Source organism: Papio anubis, chromosome 18 (genome assembly GCF_008728515.1).
Source record: "Papio anubis isolate 15944 chromosome 18, Panubis1.0, whole genome shotgun sequence".
Classification (NCBI taxonomy): Eukaryota; Metazoa; Chordata; class Mammalia; order Primates; family Cercopithecidae; genus Papio; species Papio anubis.
The window spans coordinates 6,874,483-6,893,005 of record NC_044993.1 but is presented as its reverse complement, the minus strand read 5'-3'; the positions used below and the strand labels follow the sequence as shown (position 1 = coordinate 6,893,005).

At 42.7% G+C, this 18,523-nt stretch overlaps 1 protein-coding gene across 3 annotated transcripts in view; it reads left to right on the top strand.

Annotated features, from left to right (window-relative positions):
- The window catches only part of CDH13 (cadherin 13), a 1,254,348-nt gene that overhangs the window by 562,425 nt on the left and 673,400 nt on the right, over window positions 1-18,523 (top strand). The window lies entirely within an intron of this gene.

Genomic DNA, 18,523 nt, shown 5'->3' with positions numbered 1-18,523 from the left:
AATAAAGCCTGCATTTGCATGGTAATGGGACCTGGCAGATGAAACCAGCAGTTGATAGAAACTACCCCCAAATCACCATCTAACCTGTACTGAAGAATGAGACACATAACGTACAACAGGCACCCATTGTTGTGCATGTGTATGTCTGTGTGTATCTGTGTGTTATCAGGCAGGTAATGAAGACCAGGAGGGAGAAAGGAGTGAGTCAGTGAAGATGGTATCCCAGTTAGAGAAATGACACAATGAAGGCATGAAGTCACAATACAGTGTGGCATGTTTGGGCAACACAGATGTGGTTGGAACCACAAAAGTTGTGATCAGAGAAATGTGTTGGAACAGTGTCCTGCCTTTGAAAGGTTAAATTTGTTGCCAGTGATGATTTTATTCCAGTGATGGGTGATTTGTCAATATGTTACAGGACTTTTAAAATGTTCATAGCCTTTCATCCAGTAATACCACTTTTGCTAATCTATTCTAAGGAATTCTCATTAGAGAAAAACAAGCAAGCAAATGAAACTCTACCCACAATGTCACTTTATTTGTCTTTTATTTATAGTAAGAAACAATTGGAAGCACTTAACATACAAGTAGGCTGGGCACGGTGGCTCACGCCTATAATCCCAGCACTTTGGGAGGCCAAGGTAGGTGGATCATGAGGTCAAGAGTTCAAAACCAGCCTGGCAAACATGGTGAAACCCTGTATCTACTAAAGATACAAAAAAATTAGCTGGGCATGGTGGCACGTGCCTGTAATCCCAGCTACTTGGGAGGCTGAGGCAGGAGAATAGCCTGAATCTGGGATGCGGCGGTTGCAGTGGGCCAAGATCATGCTATTGCACTTCAGCCTGGGTGACAAGGTGAGACTCCGTCTCAAAAAAAAAAAAAAAAAAAGAAAAAGAAAAAAGAAGCATATCAAGGGAATGGTTTATACATGTTGATACATCCACAGGCTGTATTGTGCAGCAACTAAAATTGTGTTTACAGAATCTGTGACACGGGAGGAAAGAAAACTTGGGAAGCATCATTCATTTAAAAAACCAAAATACAAAGTTGCTCACAGCCTTCCATTTCAACTTAAGCAAAAAGTGATTACAACCTGGAAGGAAGTCAACTAAAATGCTATTCTGTTTGTCTGATACAGGATTGTAAATAAATTTACTTTTCTTCTGTGTTTTAATATATTTTTCGGAGTTTCTCTGATGAACCTATTCTATGTAGAAGAACTTTTTTAGTAAAAGTATAATCTGGTGTGGTAGTATGAGCCCAATATATAGGCCATCCCTCCTAGCAAATGCTAAGTTAAAACTCTGGGCAATGCACACTCAAGTGCATGCTGGCACACACCCCACACACAGACACACACTCAAGTGCATGCAGGCACACACCCCACACACAGACAGTCACACACACACATTTGAAAACTGTGAAGAGCAAACCAAACCAGTTGGATAGGTGGATTAAAGGAGTCACAACTTGGAGAAATGATTTCACTGAGGAGAGTTTCCTACCTTGGGTTATTTTTTTTCTTCTTTGGCTTTGCCTTGGGACTGGGTTCTAGTCATACTGCAGGGAGCTGGCCAGGCAGGTCGCTAAGACTCCCATTGAATTTCCAACTTTCTGGCCAGAGAAACCAGGAAAAGGGACCCCTATGGGGAAATCTTGAAAAAGAAAGAGTTCGTTGTTGTTTGTGGTGGTGGTGGTGATTCTCTCCTCAGCTAGTATACTTTGGTGCATAAGAGGTGCTCAGTAAATACTTGTTGAGTAAATGAATTAAATTTTTGAGAAAAAAAAAAAACATCTTGGAGATTGACACACTGTGTCCCAGGTAGACCAATCCAGCCAGCCTTCTTTCCAGTACAGGACGAGTTCTGTTTCTCCACTTGACACCAGAGGAAGTAGTTTGCATTTAGGAGCTTTTCATCTGAAAAACAGGGAAACTCCTGTGTTTACACACTAGAGTCCTCTTCAGTGCAATGAGCATTCACAGTATGAGAGGCTGAGGAACTGAAAGCAGGTGAAGAGACAGATGAATTCTCTTTCTCACTGTGTATTGATTCTGGGGCATTTGCTTATTGGGTGGAATTTTAGGTGGGGTTTTTATTTATTTATTTATTTATATTTACAATCACGTAATTCATTCTCTGCTTTGACTTTTTGTCCTTCTTTTTCTTTCTTTCTTTCTTTCTTTTTTTTTTTTTTTTTTTTTTTGAGATGGTGTCTCTCGCTGTTGCCCAGGCTGCAGTGCATTGCTGTGATCTCAGTTCACTGCAACATCCACCTCCCGGGTTCAAGCAATTCCCTGCCTCAGCCTCCTGAGGAGCTGGGATTACAGGCACGCACCACCACACCCAACTAATTTTTGTATTTTTACTAGAGATGGGGTTTCACCATCTTGACCAGGCTGGTCTTGAATCCCTGACCTCGTGATCCACCTGCCTTGGCCTCCCAAAATGCTGGGATTACAGGCGTGAGCCACTGCGTCCGGCCCCTTTTTCTTTTTATCTCTTTCTCTTCCTTCATTCCCCGGGTGTGTAGTTAAGACCATGGTTGTGAAGTAGCCACACAATGTACCTCCGCTATACACTATGCTTGTGGCAATGGAGGAGGCAAAGGACCACAGAGGAAGGACCATTAGGTGGAAAAGCCAACCCTGTCCATGCCCCACCTGTGTATCTTTGCGTTGCAGAACTTTCTCCTTAGTTCAGCTAAAACTCAGTTCTTGTCAAACGACCAGGAAAGACTGGGCTCACAGCCATATACAAGGGTGAGAAACAGAAGTTATTGGACATAAAGGAAAACATAACTCTCAGCAAAGCGAGAGAGGGTCCTGCTTGCAGGTCTCCCGCCTCACAGATTGAATCCCAGGTTACCACAGAAACAAGAGAGGCCAGGCTCCTCCCCACTGCAAAGGGCGCAGACTTCCTTAGGCTCCACCCCATCCTCCCAGTGCACAGGTGGACATTATTTAGGAAGAGTTGGTCGCAAAAAGGTGGGCTTCATCCAGGACCAGCAGTCTTGCTTTTCAGCCTTCAGGCTATTTTAGGCTCGAAGGCAGCGTTTTGCTGGGGACCCTTGGCTGTCTCTTGTCTGTATCTCTTGGGTTTTACAGTTAGAACACATCAGGCCAGTCTCTGCATTTCTTTGCCTTATCACAAGCCTAGAGAATGCGTACGCATCCCTAGGAGAGTCCTCAGTAAATGACTGATGGGAACTAGAATATAAATCCCCCAGCTCCCTTGCCCCTCCAAGTCACAGGTTCTGCCCTGCTTCCTGGAATTCTCCAGTGGGAACGTGCTTGTTGTGCTTGTTAATGCTTCCTTCATCAGCTCCCTTCCCCTCCCTGCCTCACTTCCTCATTCTCCTAGCCACATTTCCTGAGATGACCCACTAATAAAGTACTTGCTGTCAAATCCTTATCTGCTCCTGGGGAGCACAGGCTAAGAGAATTGAGGTCCTGGTTGTTGTGATTCCACTGTCCTGTGGGCTCACATACAAAAAGGAAACCAGAAGTCACAAGGATCCCTCAGGTGGCCTACAGTAAAGCAGGAAAAAGATGAGGATCATAGCAGGGAATGTGGTCATAGAGAAGGAAGGGATGGATTCCTGGGAAGTTTTCCCAGGTGGAATCTATGGGACTTGGCAACCCCTCATGGGTACAGTATGGTAGGAACCAAAGAAGCCATTCATATGATGCTAGTGCCTAACCCCTCAACTGCTGAGAAAAGGGAGGCAGGGAACCCCATGGCTTTGGAAGGAGTAAGTGGGAAGGGCAGCATTTTCAATTAAGTTTAGGACATGTTGAGTTTTAGGTGCCTGTGGATAGTCATGTATCATTTATGGTGACAGTGCCATGGAGAAGGTACATGTCAAACACCTGATAAATACCCACTGAATTGAAAAGAATTGTTTTTCCAAGTGCGGGATTTCTAACAGGGGCTGTCTCAAAGGCCAGCCAGACATTTATGATCTCAGGCAGATGAGGGAAGCATGGTACCTGGATCACGTGTGCTCACGTCTAGAATACATGCTCAAATTAACACAGCTGTGGAGGCAGGAGTACATATGTGTATTAGAAAAACAAGCCCATCTGTAGAGTGCTGCAAGATGCCTCCAGGTGGTCACAGGTAGCTATTTAACATGCATATTTTATCAGTGCCAGAGCAGATAGAGGGAAACTGTATCCATTATATTCTCATCGCCGTCACACGTGGTAGAATGGACTTCCAACTAAAGAATCTAAACATGTTTAAAACATTTTTCACCTCCAGTGAAACTAGCAAGTCTTGATTTGTGTTGTTATTGCTCCTGCTAGATTCATGAAATATTTCAGAGGCGATTGCATCTTGAAAGTGTGGTTTGGCAAATTTTCATCCGAAGCATATGTTTTTGTTTTATTTTTTAACTAGCGGTTCAAACGTGGGAAAGTTGACATTTTAGAGCAAATGGTAGAATATGTGGGGTTATTTTCTGTTGCTGTTTCATTTTTAGGTTCAACTTTTCAAATATAGAGCTGGATTAAGTCTAACAAGTAGCAGAAAACAAAGTCTGTTTAAGTAAATATGTTTTCAGGATGGTCCCTTAGCTCCAACAGGGATAGGTCAAAGGTGAGGACAGATCCCAAGCTTTTGCTTAAAACCATTAAATGGCTGGCTGGGCTCGGTGGCTCAGGTGATCGAGACCATCCTTGCTAACATGGTGAAACCCTGTCTCTACTAAAAATACAAAAAATTAGCCGGGCGTGGTGGCGGCCACCTGTAGTCCCAGCTACTCGGGAGGCTGAGCCAGGAGAATGGCGTGAACCCGGGAGGCAGAGCTTGCAGTGAGCCGAGATTGTGCCACTGCGCTCCAGCCTGGGTGACAGAGCAAGACTCTATCTTTTATAAACAACAACAACAACAAAAACAAACAGAAACAAAAACAAACAAAACGAAACAAACAAAAAAAACATTCAGTGGCTTCTTGTGGTCTTAAGGACCTCAAATAATCTTTTGTAGATGGATGAGGTCTGGCTTCTCCTGCCCTCCATCTGCTCCAGCTCTTCTGGTCTTTGGTCATCTTCTGCCTCTGAGCCTTTTCTCATGCCATTCCCCAAGCATGGAACATTGTCCCCTTCCTGACTGCCTCTGCCTCTACCTGAATAAATTCTGCATATCTGCCAGCTCTTAGCTTACCAGTCATTTCTTCCAGGGGTGACTTAGGTTTTTTTTTAACATGAAAAGTAAACAAATTTTAAACACTCTTCCTTTCCAATCATGTTGCTTACCCTAGGTCCGTACTATACAAAAACTTGCACATCTCACATTCTGATCATTCCATCAACTGTTGCTTCTTTAGAATACTCAAGAGGCACTTATGATGTTTAATTGGCGTGTCTGTCTTTCAAAATGAAAAGCTACAGGGTAGCTTGTGTTAACCACACAACAGCTGGTTTTGGTCACTTGGTAGGTGACAATCCAATAACCATGACCAAGGAGGATTTAACAAGGGATTTTATGTCTTGCAATGAGGAAAAGCACTGGAGAGAGTTCCCGAAGCGGTGCCTCCCAGAACACAAATGAAAACAGGACTTTTACTGGGCTGGCGAGCTGAGTCACTGTATGTAGAGGTGGAATAAAGGCAGCACACTGTCATTCACCGATCATGCTGCTACATACTTCTACATACTTACTGTCTCTACATTACTCACTCATGTGTAAGCAGTGGTGAATAAGCTCCTCCCGGGGTGCGGTTTGTAGTATGGTAATATAGATAGATAACCAAAGTTCATCTCCAATTCAGACATCTCTGGATCCAACTAGCTTTTGTTTTGACAGGGTTGGGCTTCTTTCTGAAATTTTTGAAACAACAAAAACCAAGGTGCAAACAGTTACAAGTGGCTACTTCTTCACAGTGCATACCCCAAAACCTTCGGAACCTGGGGCATACCCCCAAAACCCTGGGACCTTGGATTAGACTTGGACTTTTCCTGTTTTCTTGTTACTCAGCAACCACCACAATGCCTGGTCAGTGGAAAATAGTCAGTAAATATCTGTTGGCTGGATAAATTAACCCCTAAACGTACGTATGAGGTTGTTGCAAAAGTCATGGCGGATTTTGCCATTGCTTTTAATGGCAAAAACAGAAATGACAAGGAATAAAATTTGCCTTCAATGTGCTTATGATCTTGAGAGGAGCAGAGTAAAAAAATCCCTAACTTCTATTGATATAATATCATTGGATAGTGCCGTGATAGAAGAACATCCAGTGTGCAGTGAGAATCTAGAGAGAAAATAAGGTGATTGCACTTAAAGCAGAGAGTCAGGGAAGACTTCCTGGGAGAGGTGACATTTAGACTAAAGCATAAATAATGTTGATGTGTTTGCCAAATGGAGGAAACAAAGAAGGATCGTGAGTGAAAGCATGATGTGTTTGAGGATTTGCAAGTCGATCGTGAGGTTGTGGTGTAGATGACATGGGAGAGAGTTGCTGACTGTTCGGGAGAGAAGATCATGGTACAGTAGGACAGTTAGAGTCTCCACTAGAGCATGTGAATGACTTAACATAAGGGAGTGTCATAATTACATTTATGTTTGGTCAGAGCACTCAGGCAGTGGATTGGAGAATGGAGTTGAGATGGGACGCAGGGAAGCACTTGCTGTAGCCATCCTAAAAACCTAGGATCATATCAGTAGATCATCATAACTTGACTTCAACAAGAATTCATAAAAATAACTCCTTCTCTCTATTTCATAGTTTCATCATTTTATGGAATATCAAAAGCCTAAAGAGAAAGAGAAATAAACTATATGAACTTCTCCCTGATGAAGCATTCAGTCCTATTTTCCTGGATCTCATGCATGTTAAATGCATATTTAGAGCTAAGCCACTATATCAAGGAAGTGAATAACTCTTATTCCTTAAATATCAATATGTGCACAAATTTTCTTATACACACTTAATTTTAGTAAAACTTTGGAGAAAAAAGTTTCCAGAGTTCTAGGGCTTTATTCCATTTTTGGAAACAGTAATTTTAGAACTCTCCGCTTTGCTTTACTTTTTCATTTTACCTACCTCTGGGTTTCCTTTTTGATTTCTATACCTTTGTGTCTTATTTAATTAATTTTTCTTTCATTTATTCACACATGCAATCATTGTGTATTTGGTCTATGTATCAGTTAGAGCAGGCTAATTACTCTAGCAAACAAGCAGTTAACAACAAACGAATCCCGTTGGCAGGGAACTGCACTGGGTGAAGACATTCAGGGATCCAGGCTTACCCTGTCTGTGGATTCCACCTATCCTAAAGCATGCAAACAGGATTTGAGAGGGAGACAGAACAGAGACACAGAAAGACAGAGAGAAAAAGAGAGAGGAAGTTCTTGGTGATTAGATATCTGTGTTTCTATGTGGTATGTGTATACACATGTGGTATTTTTCTATTTGGAGAGCTTCATGTGTTTTTAGGTGTTTGCGGGTTAAGAGTTAGAAGAAATAGCCAAAAAGGAGGTGTAATTAACCCTTTGTCTCTTCGCCTTGATGGGTAATGTGCTTACTTCCTTTTTGTTAGTTACCTCATAATATTATAGCAAATGCCTGTCTGAGTGTATGATGTGTGTATATTTTGATTATTTCTCTGCACTGTGTTCCTAGAAGTTAAATTACTTAGTCGAAAAGCATGAACACTTTAAAGAATATCAAACATAGTTACATTTTTGTTTTTCAGTAAAATATCTGTACCTGTTTCTTTAGCATCAATATAGCTATTTACCAGAACATCATGAGCACTGTGCACTTTATTTTTAAAAAAATATTTCTCAACTTTGTAGTGAACATATTTGGCTATTGAGATAATTTCAGGGTATTTGAGAAGGAACTTTAAGACCAACTTAAAAATTACAGCACTTATAAAGGAGGAGAACATGTGGAACCCACATCTAGTAGAGATAATTCTGGGAACTGGTGGTGTTTGGAGGGCAGAATTTACAAGGGATCAAAAGCAGGAAGCGTGAGCCAACACCAGATTGACCTCAGACAGCTGACACTATCGTATGAAGAAGGGGGGATGTCCATGCAACTGCAGAAAACAAAACCAATACCACTGCGGTAGATTTTGGTTTAACAAAAGGGATAATTTTCAAAAAATTTTCTAAATTTGGTTACTTCACAAAGCATTGAGCACCCCAGGATAAAAGAATCCAACTGAGACTGGCAGTTTTACTCGTATTAGAGAGAAGATTTCTCTATTAAAGACGAAACCAAAGTGGAATCACCGACATCCTACTCATTTATTTATTAGACACAATCATGGAGCAAATACTCTGCACCAGCTACTGTGCTAACTCCATTACCTGGATTACTCAAATGCTTACAATAACCCTATATTTATTTCATAATTTCTTTCGTAATATTTTAAGTGCTTGTTAGACACCTGCTCTATGCCTGTCTTGTGCTAGTCACCAGGGGGCGTAGCAGCGACCAGGAAGATGTAGGGTCAGCCCTTACGGAGCTGGGAGCCTTGCATGGAAGACTAGCACTGATGACACAGTGGCACTGAATGAATGTGTGATCAGAAGCTGACACAGGACTCTAGGGGAAAAAGGCAAAGTGCAGCCAATCCTCATAGCAAAAGAGACTGAGGAAGCCTAGAAGTGGTGCTTGAGTGGAGAGTAGAGTGATGGGTGGGGGGTTAACCAGGCAAAAGAGGGGAGGGACAAGAAAGGAAGTCACAAGGTGAGAAGCCCTCAGAAAAAGCACCTGCAATTGAAGGATCTGAAGAGGGTGCGTGCAGCTGAGAAACAGAGCCAGGAGCACAGTGATAGCACCTGAGGTCGGAGTCGTTGTCAGGAGCCAAGCCTGCTGGATCTTCCTGGCCTAGCAAACCCGGAGGCTTCATCCTTTGCCAAGGGGAAGCCTATATACCCTGTAGGCTTAATGAGGGGGAGAAGAATGTTTTCTTTTTTTTAATTTTTTTATTTTTTTTGAGACGGAGTCTCGCGCTGTGTCACCCAGGCTGGAGTGCAGTGGCGCGATCTCGGCTCACTGCAAGCTCCGCCTCCCAGGTTCACGCCATTCTCCTGCCTCAGCCTCCGAGTAGCTGGGACTACAGGCGCCCGCCACCACGCCCGGCTAGTTTTTTGTATTTTTAGTAGAGACGCGGTTTCACCATGTTAGCCAGGATGGTCTTGATCTCCTGACCTCATGATCCACCCGCCTCGGCCTCCCAAAGTGCTGGGATTACAGGCTTGAGCCACCGCGCCCGGCCGAGAAGAATGTTTTCAAAAGATCTCGCTGGCTGCTGGAGAGAGAACATCTGCAGTTAACACTCCAATTTCAGACTCCCCTGATGAAACCTGTTACTACTTTTCTCCACTCAACTTCTTTGGGCAAAGTGATTTCTTTTCCACCTGAAGCATATGTAACAATGGAAATGACTGAGATATTCATTACATTAGGAATGTAATGTAATGATTCCTAGATGGTGATTCAGATGATTTGTTATTGGACCTTCTATGCATTTTTTATTTTAATTTTGAGATTGGCCATCCCCAACACCTCTGATGTATGCCTTTCATTACTGGAGATGCTGTTTCTGACATTGCTGGCTGTCCCTACTGAAAAGGATGCATGCATGAAGACTCAAGGCAACAATGGCTTGCACCCATTTCTCTTGGTTGTATAGGGGCCATTGATAAGCATTGAGTGGTGTAATTTACAACAACAGATTGGCTTGATGCCATCCTATGAATCACCAACCATCGTCTTCTCTGATCCTTTAAAATGAGTTCCCTAACACCCTCTGCCATAAGACGATATGAAGAACTAACAACAGATAATTTCTATGTCACCACATTTTATTGTCAGCATAATTCTATACAGTAAATCTGCAGTGGGTGACTTCGTTTTGCTGATATTTGTCCTCTAGAATATTGGGAAAATAGATAGATGGAAATTTAGTAAGCTTCTATCTTGCCTTTCCAACCTTTTAAATTTGCTGCCGAAAGTTGGATATTTGTTGGGTTTTTCTTCTTTAAGTAGGCAAACTTCAGCCCCAGGAGGCAATGAAGCAAACTTTAAATGTCACCCCAGGTACTGCAAAGCTGCCTGAACCATGTGTTTGATTGCATACAAAATGTGAATTGAGTAGCACAGAACTGTCCTCCCAGCAACTTTCTAGCACAATGAGATCAGCTGCAAGAATGGAATAAATTGGAGATTGGCTTCTGCAGTTCCATTCATTTGCAAAAATTTGCAGACAATTAAGCTGTCCCCCTGCAGTATAGGTAGCTCCTTTTAGCCAGGGGCTGGAGATTTGTTCTCTCTGGGAAAATGTTAAAGATGTGATTATCCAGTTATACCTGAGTAAATGGGTCAAAAGACCTCTGCAGCCAAGCAAGGACCTCCTTGAAAAGGTAGTCTCCAGCAGCAACCCTAGGGAGGTTTATAGCAAAGTGTTTTTAGAGCAGATGGTTCTGGAGTTACAGAGGCCAAAGAGATGAATGACTTGAGATGAGTCTCTTACATCTTTTAACCTCAGGAGAACAGCCATGGTGGTTCTGCCAGCAAGTTGTTGAATGTATTAAGTGAGATAATAGTATAATATATTTAGTACTGTGCCTGGCATGTAATAAATACTCAATAAATGACGGTATTTTCTATGGCAGACTTGGTGAATCCAGGACTAGCATCCCAGGCAAATCTTAGGGTTATGAAAGTTAGAATGAACCAGGTTATGTCATCTTGAGTCTAGAATATAAGCTTCAAACCAAACCCTTCAGTGGAATAACCCTCAGGTCCTTGAACTCAAACCCAAAGCATCATGTCTTTGCATGAAGCCTGCAAAGGCTCCCTATTGCCTTGAAAGCAAATCCAATCTTCTTCCCTTGGCTTACAAGACTGTCCATAATTGGGCTGGGCTGACTGCATGAGTCTCACCTTTCACTGTTCTCCTTTAACTCCCTGACTGCCAGGAAGACGTATTTCAGTTTCTGCAATGCTTTGTCTTGCTAAAATATCTCCTCTTAGCGAACAAGTTTGTCCAGAAGTTACGAAAGTAGGAGAGGGAACAAAGATGGTAGAGGCTTGTGGTTTCTTTATAGGTTCTTACTATTTTTCCCTATCACTTATTCTATGATGCAAAGCCAGGGTCCAGGAGGGCAGAAAGAGGGAATGAGGACAGGCGAATTATCTGGACACTCTTTGCCTGTTTGAATGTCGGCATATATAGGAGATCCTCCAACAAGTGGCCAGCCCGAGTCAAGCTGCATCCGGCCTTGTGTTCAGGTGTGCAGGAAGTAGGATCATTCCTTTCAAATCTCACCACTTCCTCCAGTTGGCTGTTAGGGAAGGCTTTTATGCCCTTTGCCGGGTGTGACGGAAAGGGGCAGGGACAGACAAAACTTGGAGTGCAGTCCCAGCTGTAGATTGCCAGTCTGGCAGACATAACGAAAGTGAGCAGTTCTTCACTTTTGGGACACCCTTCCCATTGGGTCTCGACATTGAGCACCATGCTTTGGCAGGTGTTAGAGGTTGGCCCCCCGGGAAACAGACCACGCAACTGGGGAGGGGGTCTCATTATCCACACCTGGCGGAGAGGGAGGTCAGGGGGATGGGATAGGGAAGGAGGCTGATGGAGGAGTTGCTGACTGCAGGAGCCTGGAGGCTTCAGTCTTCCTGGGCGGCAGGGATGCGGGCTGGGATGTCCACTGAGCATGGTCCCACCTGGAAGCCAGGAGGCTGACCTTGACACACCCCTGACCGGTCACTGGATGGTGCTGCAGCCCTACCTGTTTAGTCTTCACATCAACAATGAAAGAGGGTGAAGTTCATGGAAATACTGTGGGGACATATTGCATGGGTTCTTTTCGTGAAATGTCCAGAAAAGACAAACACATACAGCCAGAAAGTAGATTTGTGGTTGCCAGTGGCTGTCGTAAAGCGGGAATGACTGCTAATGGGCATGAGGTTTCATTTAAGGGTGGTGAGAATGCTCTAACATTAGATGTGGTGGGGATTGCACAACTCTGTAAATTTTGTAATAATCATTGTGTTACACACTTAAAACGGGTGAATTCCATCGTGCATAAATTATACCTCAATGGTCCTTTTAAACTATTGCGGGAGAAGGGCCCCCCCAGAGAAATTGGCTCCAACTCTCCCTTTCCACAAATCAAATGCTCAGATTTGCATTGTAGGAGGAGCCTGAGTGTTCTCTGTAGGACAGTGTAAGTTCTTTAGAGAGTGCAGACCACTTTTACATGCAGTTTCTCATTTCATTCTGATAACCTAGAGGACAGGCAAATCACTGTAGGACAATGAGCACTGAGCTACAGTGAATGTAGCTTGTTATCCTAGGTCCGACCTGGGAGAAGGAGGAAATCCAACTAATTTATTTATGTTTATCCCTTTAAGTCTATTCTCCACACAAAGCAGCTATGATATTTTTTATTGCAACTGGACTCCTCAGCTCAAAACCCTTCCATGGCTCACTCCTCATGTGGAGTAAAAGCCAGGGCCCTCTCCGTGGCCTGTGTGCCTCTCCAGGGTCTGACTTCCCTTCACCAGGCCCTGACTGTCTCCTTCTGTGCATAGCCCTCACCTTGCCCAAGCCAGCAGCTGCCATGCTGCAGCTCCACCATGCCCAGTAGGCTCCTGCTGCTGACAGTACCTCCTCCCCCTGCCCACTTGGCCCATTCTTCCTTCTCCACTGTCATCTCCTCGGTGGACCCCTTCTCACCTCCGTATCTAAAACATCAGCACCCTCTCCCTCTGAGCACTTCCAGCCCTCCTCCCTGCTGATCTTTTCTCTTGAGCCACATGTGTTCTTCTCTTTCTCTTTCTGTGGTTTGCCCCCTCTCTCTAGAATAGAAGCTTCATGAGGGCAAGGGCTTTGCTTCTTTTAGGCACCACACCATCCCAGATGCCTAGGATTATACCTGGCAGGGAGAAAGGGCTCGATAGATATGTTTTGAAGAAATGAATGAAAGAATGAATGAATGATTTAGTTAATATGAATCTACTCTCTCGCTCCTTCTCATGTTCTTTTTTCCTTTCTAACTTCCTGTTTCCCTTGGCCTCCACCCTCCCTTGCTACCCTCAACCCCCCCTCCTCTGCCCCTCATTGTTTCAGGGGTCTCCCTTTTATTTCTGATACATGTACTTTGGGGCTGAGTGATGTGGTGCTTCCAGATAGCATACTTGCTTTTAATGCACTTTCAATTTCCCCTGAGATTGAGAAACAGGGAGGAAAGCAAATGAGATTTTAACCTCAAATGCCCTAAGACAGGAAAATGAAGACCCTGCTTAGCTGCGTGAAACCAGACATCTTTGTGTAGGCATGACAATCTTCTTCTAATAGAATCCAGCATGTGTGAGGCTCCCTGAAGACACAGCACTGCCCCTTTGACGGAAGCAAGGCTGGATGAGGCTGCCGCAGGCCTTGGATAACCCAGGCTAAAGATGCTGTGGATCGCTGTCCAGAGACTGCTGTGGGGGGAGTCCCACAAGACACACACGGTCTGGTGTTGGCGGCGGCCCCAGAACTTCATACTCCTCTGCACACCTCTGTGTGCCTATGTCTGTTCCTGTGACTGAGGGGGTTGTGTTCGTCACATTGGAAGTGCGAAGGTGTGGGGCATATGTCCTTGGGTCTAGGCAGCTGGTGCATGTCTGTTGCATGTGCATCTGTTCACGAGTGTGTGTGTTATGTGTGTCTATCAAATGGATTCTGGTGTGTGTGTAAACCCACACGTGTATAAGTGTGTGCATTTGATGTCACAGAGAACATTTGACATCTGCACGCATCTCATGAATCTGGAAAGCTGGAAGGGGCTGCGTGTCTACATGTGTCTGTGTTTCAAATCTGGCCTTAGGCCACCCACAGCCGAATTACTCACTCCTCATAGGGGCTGAGTGGCTCACCCTTATTTTCTCACTTCCTCCGTCCTGGTGTTAATAAGACTCATCCTTCGCTTTTCTGCGGTTCTTTAGAGAGTGCAGAGCACTTTCAAATGCAGTTTCTCATTTCATTCTGATAACCTAGAGGACAGGCAAATTATCTTCCTTTCCAGATGGGAAAATTTCCTTCAACCCCTCTGTGTCCTGCCTCGAGGGGAGCAGTGTTTGGCCTCCTCTCTGAGGCTGACATAGCCGCCGATTCTCTCCTCTTACACCTCCTGCGGGCCTCTCTGCTCTCCTGCATCTTCATTCATTCACCACGGCGGGCCCAGAGAGTCGACATGCACATGGTGGCTTCTCTACGATCAATTCCTCCAGCAGCACCCCACCCTGTCCCTTCCAGGTGCTGTTTTTCAAGAATCAGAGCCTCCTGCTTCTTTTCTTGGTCACTTTAGATCCAGGGATTAGCACAATTGTGCTAGTTGCCATACTTCTGGGATGTGCTGTAAGAATCAAGGAAATGGACTGGCAGCTGTGGACTTGATTAGCTGGTGAGCTGAGAGGACACCAGAGGTAGGATGGGAACTCAGGGACCTGACCACTCTGGACACCCATGAGGACACAAATATCACCCATTTGTGGGTATGAAAACACAAGTAAGCACTTCATGACTCACTATGCAAAGTTCGTTATTGATGACACAGTATGCTTTGTCATTACTTTGGACACATTTAGACATAAGTTGTCATCATGAGCTGAGGCTACGTTTGCTCTAGAATGAAGCCCATTCACCAATCCTTTACATCTGCACAAACTTTACATCTTTTTAAAGTGTTTCCCTAGACTGTGCTGTCATCTGAGACTCAAGATGTATTTTATCATGAATGACATTCAGATATTACATATAGTTTACATATTTCCTATTTTTGCCACCCTTAATAAACCAACAGAATCTTCATCAATGTTAAATACCAGTTTTGTGTAAATACAATGCACTGTAATTTTCTTTTTTCTTTTTCTTTTTTTTTTTTTTTGAGACAGTCTCACTCTGTCATCCAGGCTGGAATGCAGTGGCAGGATCTCGGCTCACTGCAACTTCCATCTCCCAGGTTCAAGTAATTCTCCCGCCTCAGCCTCCCAAGTAGCTGGGATTACAAGCACGTGCCACCACACCAGGCTAATTTTTGTATTTTTAGTAGAGATGGGTTTTCACCTTGTCAGTCAGGCTGGTCTTGATCTCCTGACCTCGTGATCCACCTGCCTCGGCCTCCCAAAGTGCTGGGATTACAGACGTGAGCCACCGCGCCCGGCCAATGCTGTTTCTTTGTTTAGGGTTGGGTTCGTTTTGAGTAGTTGGCTTTTTTGTTTGTTTGTTATATTATTCTTTCTTTTTCTTCTCACTGTCTTATACAGAATCCAGTTTTCTTTGCCTGCATATTGAGTCTTTTTCACTACCTAGAGACCAAAATGTCTTTTACTTAGTCTCTTTCATTGAGATTTTAATATTCTTCTGTGATGAGTATAGTATATATAAAATAGAATGCATTCAATATGATATTCTATATTTTCCTACATAGTTTGTCTTAAATATTCTCTGTGCTAGCTAGGTAAATTGGAGCAGTTTGTATGCAACCTCTCTGAACTTTCTTCATTGATTAAGGAGGGATAAGATTTATTTGGCAGGTCTGATGAAAATATTAGAGGGGACTCATGCCAAGTGCCCAGTGCATTGGCCAACATATGCTTACTGTATCATTACTATAGTAGTTTAGGGTAGTGATGGTGAGGGCAATGGAGTGATGATAATAGTGGTTGGAACATGGTCTTCACAATTGCATTATTGGTCATGGCCTAAGAGTGTCTCCTACTAACAAACCCAAATGTAACTTTGTCCCTGTTATGGAACATTTAGGATGTTTTTCATGTTTGCCCGTTATAAATCATGTCTCACTAAACATCTTCCTTCATACAGTTTTATTCTTCTTTTGAATGTAACATTTGGATGTGTTCCTAGGAGTAAAATTACAGAGTGAAGGGATATGTACATTCATAAAAGTCTCAATAAATAAATATTGCCTGATTGCTTTTCACGAGGGTGCTATGAATTTATACTCCCACCAAAATCAGGAGAATGGCTATTTACAGATGCTTTCAGAGCCTTAGCTTATCTTGTTTCCTGTTTGAATTTTATTACATAAATTTCCCTTTAAAACTATCACACACACACACACACACACGCACTCTTTTGTGGGGTCTTGGGGGCAAAGATGAAATGAAACTATCATTTATCACATGATTTTGATAGGAACCTGTTGTCAAGTTTCAGATGTTTACTTCTGATGATGCAGAAGGGAATTTTAATTAAGATGTGGTATTAAATAAGATCAATTTGCGTATTGGGAATGATATTCTTTTTCAGTTATCTTTCGGTCATCTGATCAGATCAAGGAGGAAGTCTCAGCTTGGTGCTAACACCCCTTTAACACTGCTCTAGCCCCTTTTTACCTGTAAAATGAAGAACTTTCCATAGGCAACAGTTTTGAGCTCAAATGTGATAGTGTCATTAGGTCTCCAGCAAGTTTATTTTTATGTTTTCCTTCTTTTTATGTAAAGCGATACTAATGTTTTATTTAAAATGATACAAAATTTTCATTTTGAACACATTTAATGAAAAAGATGAGTTACACATAGAGCAAACACCCTGACAGTGTCCCTCCAATGACTGAACTTGGGACATGCTACTTGGAGAGTGCATTCCAACAGTTGCCCCACTAATCATAATAATAGCATGTGTTCTTTGACAATACACTGAATATGAGTCTCCATAATGCCTGACATAGTTTGGGACTTTGTGATTGTCCCTTTATCCCTATTCATTTGTGAATGTAAGGACCTTGCAGTGACCCATGAAGAGAGTTGCTTTTTATTTTTCATTTTGTAAATGTTTTTGAAGACTCTTACAAAGTATAAACATTTTGAAAATGTCTATCCATTACCCTAGAGCAAAATTCCCTATTATTGGGAGAGTATCTAAAAAAATATTCAAGGGGTACGAGTGCAGGTTTCTTCCATGCACACATTGTGTAGTGGGGAAGGGTGGCCTTTTAATGAACGCATCACCCAAAGAGCGAACATTGTACCCAACAGGTGATTTTTCAGCTCTCACCCTCCTCCCACCCTCCCACCTTCTGAAGACCCCAGTGTCCCTTATTCCACTCTGCATGTTCACAAGTACCCATTGCTGAGCTCCCACTCAAAAGTGAGAATGTGCGGCATTTTTCTGTTTGAGTTACTTCACTTTGGATAATGTCTTCCTCCTTCATCCATGTTGCTGCAAAAGACATGATTTTATTCTTTTTTTTATGTTTGAGTAGTATTCTATGGCTTGTGTGTGTGTGTATATGTGTGTGTGTGTATGTGTATATGTGTGTATATATCCTTATATAAATATATATAATATATATATCCCACATTTATATATAAATGTATCTATTTGTGTGTATATATTTATGTATACATAATACATACACATATATACATATATGCACATTTATATATATTATATACAAATATATAATATATAAATATTTATCCCACATTTATATCTATATTTATTTATATAAATATATATATTTATATTTATATAAATGTGGGATATATATATTATATATCTATAAATGTGGGATATATGTTATATATATTTATTTAAGAATATATATACACACATACGTATACACACACACATATATATATATCCCACATTTTCTTTTTTTGAGACTGAGTTTCTCTCTTATTGCCCAGGCTGGAGTGCAATGGCATGATCTCGGCTCACTGCAACCTCTGACTCCCGGGTTCAAGCGATTCTCCTGCCTCAGCCTCCTGAGTAGCTGGGATTGCAGGGATTACCAGCATGTGCCACCACGCCTGGCTAATTTTGTATTTTTAGTAGAGACAGAGTTTCTTCATGTTGGTCAGGCTGGTCTCGAACTCCCAACCTCAGGTTATCAGCCCACCTCAGCCTCCCAAAGGGCTGGGATTACAGGCGTGAGCCACTGCACCTGGCCCCACATTTTTTTTATCCAGTCTTCTGTTGATGGACACTTAGGTTCAATCCATGTCTTTGCTATTGTGAATAGTGCTATGATGAACACACATGTGCAGGTATTGTTTTGATATAATGATTCCTTTTCCTTTGTGTATATACCCCGTAGTGGGATTGCTGGGTTGAATGATAGTTCTATTTTCAGTTCTTTGAGAAATCGTCATACTGTTTTTCAGAGTTTGTACTAATTTACACTCCCACCAACAGTCTATAAGCATTCTCTTTTCTCTGCAGCCTCACCAATATTTGTTGTTTAAGACTTTTTAATCATAGCCATTCTGACTGGTGTAAGATGATATCGCATTGTGGTTTTAATTTGCATTTCTCTGAAGATTAGTGATGTTGAGCATTTTTCATATGTCTATTGGCCCCTCGCATGTGTCCTTTGGAAGAATGTCTGTTAATGTTGTTTGCCCTACTTTTTTTTGTTTGTTTTGAGTTGGAGTCTCGTTCTGTTGCCCAGGCTGGAGTGTAGTGGTATAATCTTGGCTCACTGCAGTGTCCGCATCCTGGGTTCAAGCAATTCTCCTGCCTCAGCCACCCAAGTAG